This window comes from Mustela lutreola, chromosome 1 (genome assembly GCF_030435805.1).
Source record: "Mustela lutreola isolate mMusLut2 chromosome 1, mMusLut2.pri, whole genome shotgun sequence".
Taxonomy (NCBI): Eukaryota; Metazoa; Chordata; class Mammalia; order Carnivora; family Mustelidae; genus Mustela; species Mustela lutreola.
This window is the reverse complement of record NC_081290.1, coordinates 1763963-1786867: the sequence shown is the minus strand read 5'-3', so window position 1 is coordinate 1786867 and position 22905 is coordinate 1763963. Positions and strand designations below refer to the sequence as shown.

Here is a 22905-nt window from a genome sequence, read left to right as displayed (position 1 = left end):
CGCCAGCGCCGCGGGCAGCCGGGGCGCGGTCCCCGGAGCGCGGTCCCCGAGCCAGAGCGCAGCGCCGCCGCACACCCCCGGGCCGGGCTCGGGGCCCCGCGGGGAGATGCCTGGCCGGGAGCAACCCACCTGCGGACGGACCCGGGTCTTCGGCTCCCCGGCGCTTTGCCGCGCGCCACCAGCGCGACCCGAGGACAGGCGGCCGCAGCGCGCGAAGACGGAGAGAAAAACCCGCCCGACCCGCCGGGCGCCTTGTTTATACTGAAACCGCGGCCTCGGCCGCCGCGCACACCCCCTCGCGCCGAGGGCCCGCCTCCCGCCGCGGCCCCGCCCCGCGCCGCCTCGCACCAATCGCGGCGCAGTTCACCGCCCCTCCCCGACCCCCGCCTCCCGCCTCCGGCCCCGCCCCACCCCGCCCCGGACCAATCGCGGCGCGGCTCGCCGCCCACGCCGCCACCGCCTCAGCAGCCCGGGACCCGCCTCCGCAGCCCGGGACCCGCCCACGCGCCGCGGGGCGCCCGGGACTCCCGCCCACCGCGGCCGCCGGGTGCCGCCCCCGCTGCGTAGACCGGCCGGGCCCGGCGCGGCGGTGTTTACCCGCGTGGGGTCGGCCGCTCGGGCGGCGCGCGTCCCTGTCTGAGTCCGCCCGCCCGGGGCTGTTTGTGAGGTCATGTGTGTGTGTGTGTGTTCGTCTGCGCGCGCGCTCCCGGGAGACACCGGCCCGACTCGCTACACTGTATCCGCTCGCGCAGTCGGGAGCCCAGGTCGCCGCCCGCGCCCCTGCGCAGGACGCCGGGTCGGCCCGCGGCTCGTCGGCCCGGCCGGTCTTTCCGCAGGGCCCGAGTGCGAGCCGTCGAGCCGCGCGCGGGGCAGGCTCGGTGCTGAAGCTCGCGGCGGCCTCGTGGCGACACACGGGAAGCAGATGGTCGCAAACAAAGTCTCAAACTGCGGCTCTTACAGGTTCCACAAGGGAAGGGAATCTGCTGTGAAATAGGATTCTGGAGGCGAGGGGGAGGCGGGTCCTCGGTGAAGGCTGGGTTGTCATGGTGACCACATACTCTGTCATTGGATACTTGATAACTATTTTAGAAAAAGGGTAAAAACCTCAATAGTTCACCTTGTACAAATAAAAGAGACTGAGGGGAAGGAAGGATGGAAACAAGAGAAGAAAGGCAAAACTTGGAGCTCCGGAGACTGCTGCAGCTACAGGACCTGGAGTAAGTCAAGCGTCTTTTCTGGGCTTCAGTTTTCCCACATATCAACAACGGCACGATTCATACCTGCGCTACAGGACTATACCTAGGATTGCTGAGCTAGAGGAGCCCTGTTTGTCCCTGCTCCATCCTCTTCCTGTTCCTCCTCCTTCCTGGCCTGGAACGGGTCATTTTCAAGTTCAGCTTGCCTGTTCTGGGCTGATTCCTCCCCTCATTTTCTTCATCTGCCCCTCCTTTGACTTCCCTTCCTCTAATTATACTCTCTCCTTTACTCCTGCAAATGGGTCTCCCCGACTCAGTAATTCACTCTGAGCCTCTCTGCAGTGGAAAGGAGAAGCCCTGGCGCCCAGCAGGCTTGGTGGAAGTGGGCCCCGCAGGGAGGCGCAGGGGCTCTGCTTGCCCAGCCTAGTCACTGAGGTGGTACTGGTTGTTTTGTCTTCCAAGCTCAGTTCTCCATCCTGGCTCTGTAACAAACAAGCCACTGAGGTTGTGCAAGCCATGTGTAATACTGAGGTTCCTGGGTCGGTAGCAATTAACTAAAAGGGTGAGAGTAAACCAGGATTTCTTAGTGGAAATATCTGACACAACCTTTTTAACCTCTGGATACACCCACCCACCACCCTGAAAGATTTTGTCCTGTTTCCCTTAAGTGTTTCTCACCAAAGCAAAAATGCTTATTTTAAATTCTCAAAGTATAAAAAGGACACTGTGATAGTATTGATTTAATGTTTTACTAAACTACATTCCCGCTCCCCATTCTGATGGACCCCCATGGCCCCTTCTAGCTCCCTGTGTGAGAGGCGATACACACGGACGGGGACAGCTCCAGAGCTGGGTAGCCTACAATCGGATCCTGTCCTATGGCTTTGCCAGTTATCAAACCTTACAAAATCCCATATTGAGGGACCCTGGGCTCCAGTTTGATCATATGAAAACAGTGGTCATAGTTTACAAAAGTAACTTCTTTGTAGCATGTTAAGAAGATTCTTTAAAGGGACACATGCCTGGCTCAGTCGGCGAAGCACCTACCTTCCGCTCAGGTCATGATCCTGGGGTTGGGACCGAGCCCCACATCAGCTCCCTGTTCAGTGGGGAACCTGTTTCTCCCTCCCCACCCCCTTGTTTGTGCTCTCTCTCCCTGTCCCCGTCTTGCAAATAAATAAATAAAATCTTAAAAAAAAAAGGAAGAGTCATGAAAAGAGTTAATACATGAAGTGGGTTTGGAACAATGTCCCTGAGCGAATCCTTCCCTGACCCCTCTCCACAGGGTCCTTCCCTCCATTCGTTGTTCCTTCCGTAGGACTTGCCACCATTTAACATATTGTATATTTTCTCCCTAGTTAAAGTATAAACTCCAAAACATCAGGTTTGTTGTTGTCATTGTAGTTGTTGATTTTCTGCTGTATTTCGAATGTCTAGAACAGTGTCTAACACAATAAGCACTCAATAAATATATATTAGTTGACTTCATTAATGCCTAGTAAATGGTAACTACTCCATAAATAATACTGTGATGATTTTGTATCAATCATTCTCTATCATGAAAAGATATATATTTTTTCCATTTTCTACTTCCCATAGTTTCTTTCTGGTCTTTTGACTCCATTGGCTCAATTCTTATCCGGGTAACATTGGTGAGCTCAGTAGTACTGGTCACACTGATGCAAATAAAGCCCTGCGGAACAGGATACTCAGATAATAAAATAACCGCTTGTACGGAGCTTTGGGTACATGGCAGGCCCTGTGCTAAACAGTATTTTTCTCTTCTTTTCCTCTTGGACCTCAAGTGCACAAAATTAGAGCAATCAGCATGACTAATCCATGTCTAACACTCTTAAATCGGTGGGGGGCGGGGCGGGGGGGGGTGGGGAGACAAACCATGAGGACTGTGAACTCTGAGAAACAAAAGAAGGGTTTTGGAGGGGAGGGGTTGGGGGAGGCTTATGGTGGGTATTAAGGAGGACTGTGGGTATTAAGGAGGTATTAAGAGACTGTGACTCTGAGAAATGAACGGAGGGTTTTGGGGTGCGGGTTGGAAGAGCCTGGTGGTGGGTATTAAGCAGGGCATGGATTACGCGGAGCACTGGGTGTGGTGCATAAACAATGAATCTTGGAACACTGAAAAAAATTAAATTAAAAAAATAAAAATAAATTTAATTATTTTAATATATTTAGTTTATATTAGTAGTCTCTTTCATTTCCCATGTGAAGTCCTAGTTTCCACCAATCCAAAGGCACGTAACTCTTCCACCATGTAGGCAGTGTGTGTTTCAGTCGCCTTTCATGCCCAGTGATGGTGTGGCTTCATGTGAGTTCCACACGAGTCAATGTATCTAAGTGTTACCATACAATCCTCTTGTTCTGGTTTTCACTGTGTTCACTGTGTTCACTCCGCACTGAACATGGACCCCAATGGGGGCTCGATCCCAGGACCCTGAGTTCATGACCTGAGCCACAGCAAGAGTTGGAAGCTTGGTTGAATGAGCCTTCCAGGTGCCCTGGTTTATAGATTTTCTTAAAACACTTGAACATTAAATGAAAATTTCACAAAATGTAACTACCTTCCAATATGTAAAACTTGCTCCGTGAAAGATGAATGAGACTCCAGAGCACAAAATAGGACTAAAGAGAGAAAAGAATAAGGAAACAGATTCACAGCTTCAGTGTAAGAACTTTAAAGACATCCACGGTGGAACAGCAGCCTTTCTCAGCATTGAATTCCCTCTCTCTGAGTCTTAGAAGGCCTTGTGAAATGGCCAAGTCACTCTCCAAAACACTCTGACGTTTTCTCTTTCATTTACTTTCTCCGTGTCACTCTGGAATATGGAGAAGAACAGTTTAAGCATAAGGCATTTTAGTCCGAGCTTATAAGGGTAAGAAACAAAGGCACTGATCACCCTACTTTTATCAACAATCAATCTAGACCACAATCATGGCCTCCTCACTTTCAAAGCCAAGGAGGACCAACCAAGTATGATGTGCATTGCCTGTCTTGTCTTTTTTAACCAAAGACTCATGAGAATTTTATAAAGCAAGAACACAAAGACTGATCAAATGCAATTCTGAGAAAATCACTTAACAGTTCCTAAGCAAGGTATGTTAATATGACCTAAGCAAGTTCTGTTCATATGAAGCAGAGCTATTCTACTCCCATACCCACTGCTTTCACACAGGATGTGGAAATGCTATTGTGGCACGGCTAAGTCAAGACGGAAATATTTTGGAGCTATACGACTCCTTTTTTGGGATCCCCTCTCTTTGGACTCTCTCCTACAGGGCAGCAATGGTTAAGGGGAGATACTGTGCAAGATGTTGGACAGGCCAGTTAGATCAGCCCAGCTCCAGACCTTGGAGAAAACCCCTCATCTTCTCCTGGTGGTTCAGTGGGCTTCTCCTGGGCTTTCCTTTCCTCATCACCAGTGCGCCCAGAGTGAAAGGCTTTAGGCTTCTTGGCAGGATTTGGTGCCCTGCCGTCTTCCTGCTTCTATCCTGAATGAAAGAATTCTCTCTGTGGGCCAACCTAGCTCACTGGTGGACCACACTGGAATTTCATAGTAATGGAAACCATGTATGTGTTTGGCATTGACCTGTGTGCCTGCGTTTCCCAGAACCTGAGAGATGAATGACATTAATGTCCTAAGGTAGGACATTAAGATTTAGATATTGAAAGATCCCGAGTCCCTGCCCAACTGCATGAACACCTTCAGAGCCCCGCCACTTAGAAGGAATTTTTGTGATGAAACATGTGCTTGGATCAATCTTGGAATGATCATCTCAATAGTAATTCACAACATTTATTACTGTTTACAATGTTTTTTTTTTTTTTTTACATCCACTATCTCCTTTAGGGAGAAGATTGGGTCGGTGAGGGCCATTTAATTCCGACAGTGGTCATTACAGAGGCATATATTTCCCTTTTCTGGGATCACTAAAAATATTACAGATTGTTATTCGTCAGACTTGCTGAGAAGATACTCCCGAAGACAAAGGAACTGACTAAAAAAGAGAACTCAGGGAAAGTCTCTTCCACAGACTCACATGATTTCTATCACTGTCACTTTTTATCTCTCAGACCTTAAGTTGCACAAAAGAATGTAATGACCCCATGGGAAATTCCACAGCAGATATAGTGGGTTTTCAAAATCCCCTAGGGAGATGTAAAAAATTAATGGATCTTCATTTATGCTAGATGAGATCTGCTGAAAGGCAAAGTTATTATTTTTCCTTTATCCGCATTACTGTTTCATTCATTCGCCCACTCTTACTTACTAATACAAAGTAATTATTTGTAATATCCTCAGGAGGGATATTGTTGTTGAGAAATAATATAACTTGGCCTGATCATGAGGTTATGAGGTATGAGGTTATCTCATTGTCTTCGTTGGTTATATAATGCACAGTGACTTAGTTTTTTCTGCACAAAGAAATATTTCATAATCTTAAACAAGCATCATTTTGACAAGATGTAATGCTGTTCTGAGTGTAAGTTCAAATTTGTTTACCATGAGTTTGTTTAGATAAGTATTCATCCTATAAACTCTTTATAGCGAATAGTAAATAGAAATATATTTCTCTATTTCTATTTTCTCTTTCTAGACATTCTTGTCAGCTTTCTTGTGAGTAAATTGATCTTACAATGAATTAAGGTAAGGTTTTCTGTTTCAAATTCTTACAGCCTTTAATGTTAAGTCTGATTACTTTGCTAGAAGATCTCCTTAGTTTTGACTAATTACCAGTCTATGTCCTAGAACATTGGGTGGGAAGGGGAAGGGAGAAAATGAGTAATAGAATAATAAAATTTTAGGACTGGTAGAAATATTAATGACCATCTCTTTTCATCTTTCTCCACCCCCATGCCACCAACCAAGGCATTTTTGAAAGGAAATTGAATTCTAGAGAGATTAAATGATCTTTCCAAGGCCCTCCAACAAGATAATAGCCAAGTTATGCAAGTCAGAGAGCCTAGGTGATTAGCCCCAAACTTCAAAAACTACATGATTTTATTTCCTAATTATTTCTGCAGGGGTGACATTTATGGAGCTACTTTGACACAGTAGAAGGTACAATTTGTTTTCAAATATTCTCAAGATATCTAATATTTCTTGACGAAATGATAAAGAATTCTAGATGTTGCTAACACTTTTCATTAGAATTCTCTGAATATTGCCAATACCACCTATCTTATTTAATATTCAAGATAGTAAAATAGTAAACTCTTAGTTGCTTTATCATTAAAGTAACCATAATGTAAACTATTTATCAGATGTCATAAAGTATATTCAAGAAATTATGTTGCTCTAAAAGTTTCTCTAGTAAGAATTTACTGTTATCATCATGAAAACATATGCCTAATATATTTTCTCTTTCCTCTACTGAAAGAATTGACTTAAATAACACTATATCATTTTTAAAAAATACTACAGCATTGTTGTGATTTCCAGATAATTTTGTCAAGTTTAACTTGCTAAAATATCCAAATATTTATATTGACACTTAAACATTATTTCCATCGGAAAACCAGCATTTCTGTACATATGTTTAGATATTGCTATGGAAAACATAATGCTAAATATATTTTCTGCACAAAAACAAATGGAGCGGATCATATAGTTGAACTGTATTTCCCTGGCTAGTCAGAAAGCACAGTCGTCTCTGGGAAGGGGGAAGAGGCGAGAGGATGGGGCAAAGCGGACTCCAAATCTTCGTGTTGGGTTTTGAGTTCTTTCATAAAGAAACACGTAAAGCAGATATGACAGCATAGCCATTATCATCATTTGTGGGTGTTTTCATTGGAAAGCAATGTTTATTATTAGTCTGAGACACCAGCAGGTGCCCAACTGTTTATACTTTTTTTAAAATTGTATAAATTTCTCCCCCAAAATCCCCTAAATTTTTATAATTATGGCTGGATATTTTCATATAGCTATACTGCGTAACCTTAAAGTTCTGCATTTAAAGCTTACATTTTAAGGCAATCTGTACTGGCGATGTTACTATTTTACCTTGCTCTGCTCCCTGATTAGTCACATTTATAATGTATGACTGTCAACCAGAAGTGCAGAGTTTTGTCTGGTCTTGCCATACAAAAGTAAAATGTGTGAAAAGTTTGTTAAAGAATGTTATAAATGTCCCAAAGTTTATCAAAATTAGCTTCCTCTTGCTTCTTGATATGGTTGCATATATCTCCTCTCAGACAGGGATGCAAATTATGCGTGTAACCCAAAAGAGCTTTGATTCTTGACTGAGACCTGCTTTCGAGTCAACTCTCCCTCAGACTAACACCACTAGCATATGACTAACGTTTCCAGGACCTGGAATTCACAAGTGATAATTTTAGAATCTACCATTATTCACATAATTGTCTCCAATTAGCTGTCTCTGAAGAGTGGTCAAGAACTAAAGGAAAATGGAGGTTGGACCTATGGACAGGTCTCCCTCTTCACGGAATGCTCCATTCACGTCCGGTCTGTTGAGAGAGCCACGGTACATGTACGGTGTTTTCTTCAGAACCCATAAACTCCTTTTAAAATCCTCTTCCTAAGTTGAAAGTTAAACACCAGATATTACAAAAGGCCGTTGTGAATCCAAACTTTCTAACTTCCAAAATACTAATAGGAAGTTGTATTTTTTTTCCCAAAATAGTTGAACTAGGACATACTGTTTTGAAAATATCTCTAAATAGATGTGATTTGGGTTAGCCCTGCCCCCGCTGGCCCATGAAGGCTCATGGCAGACATAGTCTTGTTTTTTGATTCACAACACAAACAAAATAAAAATGAATGTGAATTTTGATCTGTGTCTTTCCTCTGGTAAGGAAGAACCCCACATACAACGCTGAGACCAGTCCTTGAAAGTGCATCTCAACGGCATAAACTCCAGGAAACTCTCACCTGACAAGTAAGATGTCTATTAGGCCCTAGAAATTTTTACACAAGTTTTTACGGCCTGAGGGAATATTTGAACCTGTTAAACAGGAATTCTTTTGAGGAGAAACAACCAGCATATTGAAATAAGTCATTTGCAAAAAAGGCTAGCAGAACTTGTTGCAAAGCAAATGAGGAAAGAAATGCAAAACAGGACAGCTGCTTGAGAGCGAACTATGAAGGGACACATTGTCTCACCTAGAGATCAAGAGAGTGACCACTATTTCAAAGGGACCCTGGTCTGTGTAGGAACAAATAAAGAAGATCCTATAAAACTAGGCTCTCCACTAAGGAAATTAACGCTCAGATTCTGAGTTTCCTCGACTGTAAAATGAGGAGATTGGACGGCATGATTTCCGAGGTGGTTCTCACCGTCAGACGCTGCTCATATTGAGTTTTTGTTAGTTTTTAGACTCGTGCCATCTGGATAACTCAGCAGCCAGGCAAGAGGCTTGAGGAGTCCCAGAAGGGATCGCCTTGACCTCACCCCACTCACCTTATGACTGTGGGCCTATCCTTTCCCGGAGTTCAATGTCTGCGTTATTAGAGTGATTGTGATGTTTGGAAGAGTCCCTGGGCACCTGCTTTCCCTGGTCCCTGAGGCTTGGGCTCCGCTAGAGGCCGTGACTCCCAGTAGGTATATCATGGCATAGTGACACTTCTGCTCTGCGCCTGGGGTAATGAGATCTGAGATTCAGCTTCAGTCATGGAAGGTCTGGGCCAATTCACTTGGGACTGTGTTGGTTTTAGCACCAAAAGCCACATGTCGTGGGCAAATCTTCTGCTCCAGGCACACTGGGAGGGTCGACTGCCCTAGCTCCACAGGCATTTACCGGAGAGAGAAACTTCCATGGGCCAGACCCCGGAAAAGGCCTTGGGAACCCAATGAGAATGAAACAGACAAGGTTCCCACTGTCACGGGACGTCCCTCCAGGTGGGCAAGATGGACTTAACACAAGGAAATAGACAAACAACCAATCATCACAGACGGTGGTCACTGTTGGGACGGAGAACAGCTGGGGTGCCCTTCTCAGAGGGCATCGAGAAAGGCTTCTCTGGAAGCAACCCTATAAGACAAGGAGTCAGTCATGAACATTGCTGGTGTGGCTTAGTTCTCGGTCGTTTCCTAGAATGACGAGGTCCTTCGAGGAACCCTTTGGATCATAGTAGCACTCCCTAAAATCACCTTTATTCTCCATTTATGTAGTTAATACTTTAAATTTGGGATAAACGTTTTAATAGAGTAATTAGAATAAAAAGTACACGTGAACAAGACCTTATCTATCACGTCAAAGGCCACAGCGATACTTGGTGTACAGTGGGTGTATGATATCGATTGAATAATGAGAATATTGCTACCTCTTAATCTACTGTGTAGTTCCCCAAACTCACGCTAAAATATTCCCCTTTGCTCAACCAGCCTATCCATACAGCTAGCTGACGGAGTTGCCGATCCTATGGGCTGTGGAACACCGGTCAGTCTCAGGCTAGGACTCTTCTGAACCAGTGTGCGCCTGCTCCGAGAGAGAGTTTTGAAGTACTTCCCTTTGCTCCGTGCCCATGTTTTAGCTCAGGAGATGTTAGGTACTCAGCCACCTGAGTCGAGGACAGCTATGGCTCTTAATTTTAAGTCCTCCGCTTCAGGTCGACCTGTCTCTATCAGTGGGTTGTGGTGTTATTAATGAAAAGGCAGAGGTCTAATAAACGCACAGTCTTAATACACGCATCCTAATGACGATCATACTGACCACAAACACAAGTCTGTGCACACTAGCTGAGTTTTCCTGCAGTGGGTGTAGGTATGCAAAGCCATGATCCCTGACGCCAAGTCCATACTTAGTGACTGTAGGGTCCAGCACTGGCAATCACTTTGAGTATTAGGTGATTTTCCATCATTCGTAGCCATTCAAGTCTAATTTTTAAAAAGCTGGGGATGGGTGACTGACGTTTACTCAACATTTAGTATCCATCACGGATGTGCTAAGTGCTTTCTCTATACATCTATTGAAGCAGCCTAACAGTCCCATAGAGAGGAGTCCGTTTCTAGAAGAGGAACTGAAACTGACGGAAGGTTTTTAAAAAAAGCTGCCTGAGAACAAACATCTAATAAATGACAGATCCAGGATTTAGACCGAGGTCGGCCCAGCTCTGGTCTCTGTATGGCAAGGAGGACCCAGTCCGTGAAGCGGACACAGGGACATCGGACGGATTTGCCTTGTGATGATGACTTGCGATGGAGGAAGTCCACGGCGCGTGCTTTCCGTGACCACCGTGTGGCTGCAGCACCGTCCGAGGCGGGGCGGGGCCGCCTGGCCATCGAGGTCTCCCGCAGTGGAAACAGGAAGGACTTGGTTTGGATTCTGGCTCCGTGTGAGCCGAAGCTGTTTACTTACTACAAGCTTCAGTTTTCTCATTTGTAAAATTAAAATACTAATAATGCTTGTTTTAAAAAGGAACTAATACCTGGCATATAAAGTCATTAGTTCAGTACCTGGCACATAAAACTCAGTAAATGGTTGTTAATTAAATATAATCATCATTACTATGCAGCGGCCTCTCTCCTCTCTAATACCTCAGCCTCTTCCAGACTCCTCAGAAAAGTGGGGCCGGATTTGCTTATCTCTACGTGTGGCTTTCATTTTCTGTTGTTGAAAAACCACTTGAAAGTTGCTGATAGCACACACACCTCAGCACGCGTCTCCTTACATTCTTGTACCTAGATAATGATATATCTAACACCTAGGAAAAATCAACCGTATTAATTAATATCATCTGATTTCTAGTATATATTTAAATATTAAGCTTCCTAAATTGTCCAAAAAATTATTCCCAGAGATTTCTTTTTGAACAAGGATATAATCAAGGTGTTCTACTGGGTTGTTGTTTCTTTGTTTTCTATTAATCTATATCCCTCACTCCCAGCCCACTCTGCTTTTCTTGACATTGGCTTTTTGGAAGACACCAGGTCCTCCATCTCAGAGAAAGGGCCGCAGTCTGGAGATGTCCGGTGTTTTTCCTGGAGGTACCATCTCACCTGTTCTTCTATCTTCCAACTTATCTTGACATTGGAATGCTGGCTTAGGGCTTTATTGCTTTTGAAGCTAAACATGGTGCCAAAAATGCCTCAAAGTCGAAGCTAGGCAGTCCATATTACATCACATCAAAGTTTCCATGACCTCTTCCTCTTCAAAATACCTCGTGGTTTTGTAGGCATGTCCGGGGTATGGCTACACCAGTGGTTTTCCACTCTAGCTTCCTTTAGAGTCATCTGGGGAATTTTAAAAAATATTTGTTCCCAACTTGCATCCTTAGAGTTTCTTGTCGCGGGCCCCTGCGCTGAATGATTAGGAAGCTTCCCCACATGAGTCTCACTGGAACCAGGGTGGAGGGGCTGGTTTAGAATTCCGGCTCCGAGAAAGCGGGGGGCACGGCCTTCTTGCCTCCTAATCCCCACACTCCGTGTCCAGTGGAATGTCAGGCCCTCACAGCTGCGCAGGAACACAGGGGACATCCGTCAGCTCATTAGTATTCATCCCGCTCTCCGACTCCAGCTTCGCCCTTTCTTCTAACTAGTGCGTTAGGAAGTCAGAAGGTCAACTCAATAGCCTGGGCAGCCACATCAGAACAAGCCACTACTTTTCAAATTTCTGAAAACAATATATCAACAGGTGAAGAATCATTTTCACACACCCAAGAGAGGAAGAAGGGTCAGTCATCTAGCTCCACTGTTAACTGATTCTGCGGCAGACGATTCCGCTTTTTTTCTTTTTACCTTATCAGTTCTTCCAGTTTTCCTTGGAGGGACTGGCGGAGCGATTCTAAAATTCCTTATGGAGGAGAGATCGGGCCTTTGTGCAGGGGTGCGGCAGAGAGAGGAGGACGTCGGGCGGCGCCCTACGTCTCTGCATTCGAATTCAGCTTTGGCCAGATCTTAGACACGGAATACAAAGATGCACGACTTGTTAGGTTTGCCAAAATTAACCACCTGTAACGTCCAATGCGAGGGAGATAAGAACGGTCCCTTTCTCCAGGAAGAAAAGCCTGTCCCATAGCAAACTAGGAAACGGTAAATACACGTGTATTTACTGTCCCGGAACTAACTGAACATCAGCCCCCACCGAGAGAATCCCAGCAAAGGACTGAACACACGGGTTTGTTTCTGAAAAGGCTTTTACCCCAAGGAAAAATGATCAGTCTGACTCATATTAACAGAAACGTAAATTAAAGCTCCGCCAAGATATCTTTTTCTTTAGCTCATCAGGTTAATAAAAATCCACTGTTGTGGAAGGTTACAAATGCATGGATCTTGGAACCCATCAACAGTGGAGAAGGAAAATCATCCTAAAGATACAGTCCACTCGCTACACGAAGTAACACATGAACAAAGCTATTCGTTTCGTCAAGTAAAAGATCAGAAGTAACCAAGCGTCCGTCATTAGAGAACTGGGTGAGTTCTGACACAGTCACAGCGTCAGTTTGCAAGCATAATAGAGAATAATCAGGAAACTGTGCACGGATACGTAATGCACACGTGCTACATAGTGAGAGGAGGTACGGTTGTTGTATAGTGTGTGTTATAATGTATATAAAAGGATAAAACAAGAGAGCATATATATCTGTATTGTATTTCTCACGTGAGAAGAATCCGTGGGCAGATAAACAAGGAATCGGTCGGTGGTCAGCGATTCGGGGAGGAGATGGGAACGGGTCGGTGGGCACAGCAAGAGGGACAGGCAGGAAGGAAACTCCTCACACGACAGGCACCTTGTCACACTCGATTGCGTTTAAAACTGTGTGAGCGCAGGACATACTCACGAACCCGACTATTCCTTTGAAGGTCCTAGAAAATGTAGTTTAAAAACAACAGAAAACAACCCAAATAATCTTAAAGCTCTTATTCAAATTGTGCAGTTTCAGAGTAAACCCTGCTGTGTGTCACTTCACTGAAAACGAAACTGAAAGTCCATTAACTTCTCGTACACCCAAACTTACACCATGGATTTATAAGAACACTGATAATTTCCAATTTTGATTTGCGTTGCTCTACAGAAGGTCAACGCTTCAGGATACGTTAAAACACGCACTGCTTGAAGTCCAGACAGACCGGGGCTGAGAGACATCCGTCCCAAGGCTGGTGCTTGCATGAGGATGAAGTAATGATGTCAACGTAAAATGAATCTCTTCTCTCACGGGGCCCTTCGTGGAATGCGCGAGAGGTGGGGCTCCCTCCTACAACGGAGGGGGATTCCATCCAGGGCAAGGGGATTCTGTGTTCACAGACAACAAGATGAAAGGAAATTGGGGTTTATTCAATAGGTCCTTCCATCTGTGACTTTCAGTTCTCAGTTGTCTGTGCTTGTTTTTGTGTGTGTGTCTGTGTGTCTGCGTGTGTCTGTGTGTGTGTATCTGTGTGTGTGTGTATCTCTGTGTGTGTGTCTGTGTGTGTGTTCTATTACAAAAACCTGTGGGACTGTTGCTGTGTCGCTAGTGTTTTGCCCCATGCATGCATACAGCGTGTGGAGCAGAAAAGCCTGACAGGCCCCAGTAAAATACGCCTGGGCTCTAGGGTCTCCGTGATGCTGCCAAGTCACACATCCTGCTCTGTCTTAGCTCAGTGTCCTTATCTGGAAATACAGTGAGAGCCTAACAGGAAGACCTCGCCATTCTGATACGGGGACGAAGAGACACGGTGGAGAGGAAAGACTTGGGAAAGGGTCTGTTGAAAATAGTGCTATTGTGACCGCGGTTCTGACACAGATACGGACAGACAGGGCAGAGGAAGGTGAACCTGATTCCAAAACACGCATCGTGGAGAATTCGTCTCACTGTTACAGATGAGCGTGAAGAAAGCCAGAAAGGTTGAATAACTTGCTCCAAGGCAAGTAGCCCGTTGGGAGCAGAAGTGGAGACAAATCCCCACACAGGTATTATGACTGAATGTGTCGCTCTTCTAAGTCTCTGCTATGATTTCACCTTGAGCCTTGAGAATACGTGGAGAATGGGAAGCGGCAAAGGGCCATGGTCACAGGAAGGCTGGAGGAACAATGGAAAAAACGATCAGAAAAGGCACAGAAGGACAGCAGACAAGACGTAAGATGGCAGACAAGACACAGTTAAGGACTACGGGTCAATAAGGTGCAGGACGTGATGAAATCTGGGACAGAGGGCCTCTAGGTCAGGCCCTTGACCATCTGCCTCATTCCACAGTTACTGGTGAGGACCATGGAGGGTGTGGGCCCAACAGGGTGGTAGATATTTAAAAATATATATTTATAATGTGTGCTCAAAATTTTAAAATAACTGATCTTTGCTAAATATTTCCTTTCTGAACCTTTGGGGTAAAAGATTAGTAGAAATCTCCAGATGGACTCATGTTGGGTATTTTCTGCTTGAGAGTGAAAAACCTGGGGCCACGTCTTCGAGGGGAACACCGTTAGGATCCGGGTTAAAGCCTCTCCTTGGGCTCAGGTCATGATCTCAGGGTCCTGGGATCGAGCCCCACATCGGGTTCTCTGCTCAGCAGGGAGCCTGCTTCCTCCTCTCTCTCTGCCTGCCTCTCTGCCTACTTGTGATCTGTATGTCAAGTAAATAAATAAAATCTTAAGTAAAAAAACAAACAAAAACAAGAAGGACCAGAACAGAGGCTTTGGATCCGTGAATAAATACTATCACATAGGACTCTGAATGAAACTAGCCTGGGGTATTCCCCCCCCCCCCCCCCCGTGCTAAGTAAATTTCCGAGTGGTGATAATATCTAACACATACACAGAGCTTTCTAAGTACCGTGCACTCTTCTGAGAGGTCATGCATTCATTTAATGCTCATAACCGTGTGAGGGGAGAGTTCTATTACTATCTCCACTTTCCAGATGAGGAAACTGAGACACAGGGAGGTCAGGTAACGTGTCCAAGATCAAACAGCCGGAAAAGCCACCACTGAGCTGGGACTTAAACCCAGGCCGTCCGGCTCGCAGGACTTAATGTGGCCTATTACATGGTGCTTTACATACTCTGTCTCCTAGAACGTCATTAAAATAGCAATCTTGCTGCCTACACTAAAACCTTGGATTTCTGGGGTTGGACAGATAAGAACTCATTTATTCATTAAGTAAGTCATTCCAATATTCATTCAATGTGTCTTATAATCTTACTGTATATCAGGCTCAGCGGTCGCAAAAATAGATGTGGTTTCTGCTATCTGCCAACTGAGCGTCTAGGGGAGAGAAATACTTATCAAATAATGACACAAAAAATGTAAAATTACAAAATTTCATAAGAAGCATGAAGGAAATATATGAGATGTTCTAAGATTATATAAACATTAAATTGGCATCTGTCTTGGTCCCAGACAGGCCCTGAGGGACTTTGGCCTTTGAGCTGGGATTACAAACAAGAGACCTGGAATTGTTTAACATTTCTAAACCCTAATCCTCACCTATAACACAGGGGCAATGGTTCAGGACATTATCCCAGCACTTAGTAACTACTCAATTAGTGATAGTGATAGCCTTGTTACTTTTAATTTTCCCTTTACTCTCTGACCCGTATCCACTTAGAGATGAGGATATAGGAAACAGGAAGATTTAGAATAATATATTTAGCAATCATGAACACGGAAAGGAGTGGGAAGAAAGAGAAAATGACTTGAAAATGCTACGGATTTTAACTGTTGACAAGGAGAGCGCTTCGGTACAATGAGCAGTACCTGGGAGGGAACCAAATGGGAACTAGACGCGGACAGGAAACCCGATGCTTCGCTCATGTTTTTTCTGATGCCTCAGGATTCTGTCATGACGTTGCTTCTGTCCGGCTGGTAGCACATTCTCTGTGGCTTTAAGTACTTCTTCAGCCCGAGTCCCTGGATGGACGGACTGACGTGCACGCTCTTCCCCAGACCTTACTGCTGCAGCACGCGGGAGGAAGGGCTGGACTGACCTCGCCGGGTGGGTGTGGACAAGGCAGGTGAGGTGGGGTGGAGAAGCTCCACTCTCCCGAGCCATTATGAGGGCCACAGAGAGCCTCTGGCCCCATGACTCTGCTTCAGCTTCGCAAGGAAAAGCAGGGACGCTGTGAGGTAAGTTGACGGAAACCCACGGACTCCTTCCTGCCATGCGAGGTGTCCCTGGAAGACCCCCGGGGGATGATTCAGTGATCCCACATTTTTCAGACGGGAATCTGCCTCTGCCCCCTTGAGGAGAGCACATCAAAGGGTCAGGGACACGGGAAACGGCCGGGAGCCTCATGCACGACGGCTGGAGGAGTGTCCCGGGCAGTCGGTGAGTCCACGGCCAGACCAGCAGGGAGGCCGCATGCTCGTGGGGGGCTGTGCCGATGCGGCAGGAGCGCACTCTTACCCCGAATCCCAACCCCGCACCACTTCATCTGGGGCAGGGTCAGGAGCTGGCCAGGAAGGGGGGTGGGGAGTGGGGTCCAGGGGGATCGACCAGGGCCACCTCCCTGGCCAAGGGACGTCTAGACTGTCACTGCCTCGACGTTCAAGCCACTGGTTTGGTTCCCCTGAGGCTAGTCCCCATGGCAGGTGTATTTCAGGAGTTCAGGTGACTCAGGTGCTCGGGGGGAAAGTCCCCGGCCTCAATTCCTGCACTCCTGGGCACCTTTAGGCCTGGACTTTCCATCAGTACAATATTTGCTTTTCCTTAGGGAGTCTAGAAGCAACTCACACATGGTGCTGACTTCCTCTCTCCTCCTGCTTCTGGGAGAGCTTCTAAAACAGTGGAGGGGCTGTGAAATAGGAGGCGTGGGACACTGAGCGAGGCAGCCCCAGGAGCCGCCGCGACTCTGAACGGCATCGCCACGCAGCGGTGTTTTTCTCATCATCAGGGACAAGCACTGGAGGTATCTCATGTTTCCAGGGTGATTCTGGGGGTCCTGACCTTTCATTTCAAAGGCAAATTTTGTAGCTACACGTGGGCTTTTCCCCGTGTATCTGAGAACTGACGGATGCCAACAGTGCCTGCCCCCCCCCCCCAGCGCACACATGTACATGCAGGACCAGGGGGTGTCAAGACCAGTGAAGAAACAGACAGGAAAAGAGCTGTACAGGCATAAGGAGGCAATAAATAGAATCACCGCGGCAAATCCAGAACTAAGGGAAGCTTTCCAAGGCAGGATCGCCCACAAGTCTTTCTCCAGAAGCTCCAGTCCGCAGCCCCCTCTGTCGCACTGGCAAGCCCCCGGCGGGCTCCGTCAGGGCCGCACGGGCGGAATTCTACCGAGCTCAGATTCTCGATCTTAAAACGGCGCAGCAAAGAGGACGCCTTTTCCTCTCTCCAGTGTAAAGAATGTGTTTCAAAATAAACGTCCCGTGTCCATTCAGCCGTTGGGTCATTCACCACAGCGAGTGCAGAGCCGGTGGTCAGTAGCTGTTGAGTGAAACCGGTCATGTCTGGAAAACCATGGGTGTCTCCCGACGCCCGGTGAACGCACTCCCGCCGCTCGGGAAAGAACCTGAGTTATTTGTCGTGGGTCACACACAAAAGGCTCCAGTCTGCCGGCTCTCGCCGAAGCCCCCAGAAACAGACAAGGACGTCTGGTTTCCTGATTGACCTGTGACTGCTGTATCTGGGGTTTAGCTCTAGGAACGGAGGGGAAATGAGATGTCTTTAAACAATTTATCCATCGAAAGAGGACCCTCCCCCAGCCTGTTTGCTGCCACCTTCTTTTTTCCCCTCTGCTCCCTTCTCTTCAAACGCTACCTGACAGACTGCCGCCGTCACCCTGTGAATGTAAGTAATTGCCTTGTTGACAGCCCCGTTCTCCGTGACATCTGCCGGCACTCCCTGACACGCGAATAAGCATTAAGATATTAACAGTCTGGCGCAGGTTTGAGGGCTGGAATAGTAATGCTTGGCAGGCCTGCTGCACAAAGCCACACGCAGAGAGACCCCCACTCACTCAGCTCTGTCGTCCTTCTGGTTCGAACACGCGGCGGGGCCCCGCGTAAATGCCGATCATTCGCTCGACTGCCCTGGCATTTTGGTGTCTCCTTCGACAGGCCAGATCGTACATTAAGAGAAAAGAAAAAGAAAAACAAGAAAATGCCTGCTTGTGAGACCCTGCAAGGGAGAAGCGGACGGTTCAGGAAAAAGGCAGGTCTTTGCTCACTGGGATGAGGTAATATTCTAAGGGGATTGGCTTAACAGAAAAAGCAAAGTCAAGCTCCCCGAACTAACTAACACACAGGACAGTCTGCACAGAGCTTTCTTCTGATATTTTCAAATTCTTCCCAAACACTAGCTAGCAGGTGACACCTTTGTGCCATGGACTTTTGTCAGATCCTCCTGCCGAAAATTATGAGGCCAGAACACCACAGTAGGCTCTGTTGCCGGAATCTGCTCCCTGAGAAATGGCAAAGCTATTAACATGCTGGAGTCTTAAGCTGTGAAGTGAGTCAGAGAGCTGTCTCTGTTCTATTCTGGGCAGGGCTTGTTTTGGATCAAAACCCAGCAATCCACACAGGTAATGCTAAAATTAACATCAAAATAGAAGGGGCAGAACTGCGAAGGTGACACTTGTTCCCGAGGGGAAAATGACTCACTATGGCTGCACTTGGGAAACAAAAGAGGAGTTAAAATAGGTTTTACTGAAGTTCATGGTAGTCTGATGAGGGGGTCAGTTCAAGCATTTTGGGGCTCAAGACCTTGACATCTTCTGGGGGCAAAGAGCCCAGATTTTCCTCACTGCCCCCAGCTGGCCCCTGTCAGGACCCGGCGATGTCACAGAAACAGCAGACGGTTACATACTGATTCCTTCTGCAGACGCCTTCATTTCCCTGTTGTTTGATGCGAGCCTGGGTCATTATCTCTGCTTTGCAAGAGAGGAACGAAAAGAGGCCCCAGAAGGATAGGGCCTTGCCCCAAATCGCAGGTAGTAAATGGCGGAGGCCCAGAGTGACCCTGGGTCCTGTCTTCTGGGCTGGAGTACTTCCAAGGCATTGGCTCCCAGCCCTGGGGGCTTGGTCAAAATTCCCAGAGAAAGGAGAGTCCGCCTGGAAGGACTGTGACTGCCTTTCTAGAACCCAAAGAGCCGTCTGTGGCCACGAGAAGCTGATTGACTGGGATTGAAAGGAACCAGAAGAATCAACTCCAGTCCACAAAGGGGGTTGCTCAGGTGGGAAGGGTGGTTCCCGTCAGACTGACCTCATTTCTTCCTGAGCACAGCGGGGAGAGCCTCCGTGGTGGCTTGGGTGTGTCTGCTTGGGCAGGGGAGTTCGAGTTCTCAAACCAAATCCCGGGCCACCCCCAGTTTCCCACTCCAGACCTTGGATATGAAGGGCGTGGGTGTCAGCGGGACCTGAATTCGAGTTCTGCCCCCCATAAGCGGGCTCAGTTTGGCCAACTGAATCTCAGTTTTTTCATTTATAAGACAGTGAAGACAACCCTATCTTCCTTCTAGGCTTGCTGTGAGAGCTAATGGAGCTAAGCCGGTCAGCTGTTTAGTACAGTAACGCCCAAAAATAAATGTTAATATGTTGTTATTATTAATCAATATGGGGACTCATGGGAGCCTCCTATGTCTCTGATTCCCGACTTGCCATCCCCCTGTGGACGTCCTGCCATGAAAGTGCTGTTACAGCTGATAATGGGGCTCCCCCAAGGCTCCCGCCTTTGTGCGTGTCCGCCTCACTCTTGTTTCTGGACGGCTCCTGCTTACTTTAGATGCACGCCCCAAGCCAGGGCACCTGCCTGTCTCCATGATAGTGTGGTCATTGAGAGCACAGTCTGTGCTCTGGACATTACTGACCTGCTCAGTCCTACAGGTTAGGGGCTACATTTCGCTTTTAAAGGTTGGGCAGACGGAGCTCAGAGAGGTTAAGTAACCTACCCAGAGCTTCACAGCTGTTAGGTCTCGGGCCGAACTTCGCTGCTGGGGGGTTCTGGTACCAGTGCCCGCTCTACAGCTGAACCACCTCACCCTTCCCGAGACGAAGCTGCAAACCAGGGAACTTGGATTCTTTTGTCCACCTTGGTCTCCCGTAGACACCGCTGGGGGTTCCTGTCCTGCTCCTGCACCTCCCGGCAATGTTTCAGGCCCTGTCCGGGCTTCGTGTCCATTCTGACCACCCCCGTTCGGGACCGCGTTCCTGTTTCCTGGATGTCAGATGTTTTCTGGATGTCCCTTCTCCGTTTCAAGTCCCTTTCTAACTCACTCCGCCAAAACACAACGCACAGTGCCACCTGCTCAACCCCCCGGAGCCTGGCTCTCACGTCAGCTTCCCGGCAGAAGGTACTCAGTGACGACCCACATTCTGCAGAAGAAAACGATACTAGTCAGCCGGACAATCGAGGTCTGCCTCCTCCATAAATGTGCAGTTTAGCTTTTTGGTTCTCATTATATCGCTTTACATACTCAGCAAAAGGCACAATGCACAGGGCCAGAAATCTGTGCCTCTTGTCTGTTGCTGCCTCCCTGGTACCTAGACTAGTTGCTTGTTTATACTACGTGCTCACTAAATATTTGCGGGTTGAGTGAATGAATGATTGAATGAATGAAAACAATTTTCCCTCTAAAATGACGACACTTTCCACCGTGTTTTACCGCAGAGCTCCCGGCCGTTTAAAGACAGCAAGTCTGCTCTCCTTCTTCAAGGCAGCTGCCATCGTTTTTAAGGATGAAGAAAAGCCAACACAGGACTCGTAAATATTTGATATATTGTAGAAAATAATGTTTACCAAAGTCATGCTTTGGTGCTTATTAAACACGATGCAATGTAATTGTGTTATGCAAGGATGATTACGGGAGCTCTAGAAATAGTCATTATTAGTCACGACAGGTGATGTGACCTGGTACAGGAACAGCAGTTTAAAATCAAGTGACAAAGGTCATCCTGATTTTGCTACCATAAGCGTTGCGGAGACAAGACATAAGGGCTTCTGCTGCTCCTGCCGAGTGGGGGCCTGGAGCTCACACGCGTGTGCTGCCTTCCTTCCTGCCTTCCTCCGGCCTCCAGGCCTCCCCTGCCCCGCACAGGTTCACACCCTCCTTCTCCTTCTGAGGCTCAACTAAACGCCATTCCCTCTCCCTTCTCTAGGCCTCCCCCAGGACGAAATCTCTTATCACTTCCCCGCGGCAGCTTCTCTTGGGGTCAGCCACGTCACGATTCTGACTTCAGTCCCACGGCTCGGGCGGTGGCTGTCCAGACCAGGCCTGTGAGAAAGGCCGGTCCCCCACTTCCGAGTGATCCTCTAACCGCGCTCCGCCGACTGTCCCCTGTTGTGCCGCGCTCACCGGTGCTCAGCGTGTCGTCATGGGCTGAGGGAGCGGCCGTGGGTTGGAGGATCCGGTGTCTGAGGCGCGTTGCGAGGCCAGGACAGGCCGCACCCGCGGGCAGAGGGCGCGGGGCACGGGCAGCCGCGTCACGGGGCTGCGGACAGACGGCAGCGCGTGTGAGCAGTGGCGGGGCCCCGCGACTTCCGTGGGGGCCACAGCGCCGGCTGCCCTCAGACACCAGCTCTGTCGCGTCTGCATGAACGGGGGGCGCCGAGCGGTGTCCCCTGTTCCTACGTTTTGTGGCTGACGACGACAAAAGCTGACACGGGGCGGTGGTGGTTCCCTGTGAGGGCCGCAGGCCTGTTTCGGACGTGTTCCTGCCTTCTGTGATGAAACTGTTGCATGGACACTGCACGTTAGCTAGGATACGTCTGCATTATTGTGTGTCTGTGTCTGATACATCTGTGTTACTATGTATGAAACTGTTCATCGGACTCTGCACGTTAGCTAGGATATGTCTGTGTTACAATGTGTCTGTGTCTGAAACTGTTGCACGGACACTGCACGTTAGCTAGGATACGTCTGCATTATTGTGTGTCTGTGTCTGATACATCTGTGTTACTATGTATGAAACTGTTCATTGGACTCTGCACGTTAGCTAGGATATGTCTGTGTTACAATGTGTCTGTGTCTGAAACTGTTGCACGGACACTGCACGTTAGCTAGGATACGTCTGTGTTACAAAGTGTCTGTGTCTGAAACTGTTGCAGGGACACTGCACGTTAGCTAGGATACGTCTGTGTTACAAAGTGTCTGTGTCTGAAACTGTTGCAGGGACACTGCACGTTAGCTAGGATACGTCTGTGTTACAATGTGTCTGTGTCTGAAACTGTTGCACGGACACTGCACGTTAGCTAGGATACGTCTGTGTTACAATGTGTCTGTGTCTGAAACTGTTGCACGGACACTGCACGTTAGCTAGGATACGTCTGTGTTACAATGTGTCTGTGTCTGAAACTGTTGCACGGACACTGCACGTTAGCTAGGATACGTCTGTGTTACAAAGTGTCTGTGTCTGAAACTGTTGCACGGACACTGCACGTTAGCTAGGATACGTCTGCATTACTGTGTGTCTGTGTCTGATACATCTGTGTTACTATGTATGAAACTGTTGCACGGACACTGCACGTTAGCTAGGATACGTCTGTGTTACAAAGTGTCTGTGTCTGAAACTGTTGCAGGGACACTGCACGTTAGCTAGGATACGTCTGTGTTACAAAGTGTCTGTGTCTGAAACTGTTGCAGGGACACTGCACGTTAGCTAGGATACGTCTGCGTTACTGTGCGTCTGTGTCTGAAACGTCTCCGGGCCGCCCCACATCGCTGCTCACTGTCGCTGGACTTGGCTGTGGTCCTGTCACTGGCATCAGGCTTGGTCATGTGACCTGCTCAGACCTGCGGACTTTAAGTAGAAGTGACATGTGCCGTGACCGAACAGAGCCTTCGGGGCCACTGTGCCCTTTTGCCTCTGCCCCGCGG

At 47.7% G+C, this 22905-nt stretch overlaps 1 protein-coding gene and 1 long non-coding RNA gene across 4 annotated transcripts in view; one reads left to right on the top strand and one right to left on the bottom strand.

The window, feature by feature from the left end:
• The window catches only part of RASGEF1B (RasGEF domain family member 1B), a 148018-nt gene that overhangs the window by 37033 nt on the left and 88080 nt on the right, over positions 1-22905 (bottom strand). Inside the window, exon 1 of one of the 2 annotated variants that reach the window (XM_059153771.1) lies at positions 130-274. The exons of the other annotated variant lie outside the window; for it this stretch is intronic. The gene's annotated coding sequence lies outside the window, so the exon portion shown is untranslated. Of the gene's footprint in view, positions 1-129; positions 275-22905 lie in introns of those variants that run through there. 2 annotated transcript variants of the gene reach the window in all.
• On the top strand, positions 15584-21463 carry LOC131819198 (uncharacterized). Of its 2 annotated transcripts, XR_009349102.1 has the most exons (4): positions 15584-16210; positions 16304-16412; positions 16798-16992; positions 20700-21463. It is a non-coding gene; the product is annotated as an uncharacterized LOC131819198 (long non-coding RNA). The 2 variants fall into 2 exon arrangements; XR_009349097.1 differs by lacking the exon at positions 16798-16992.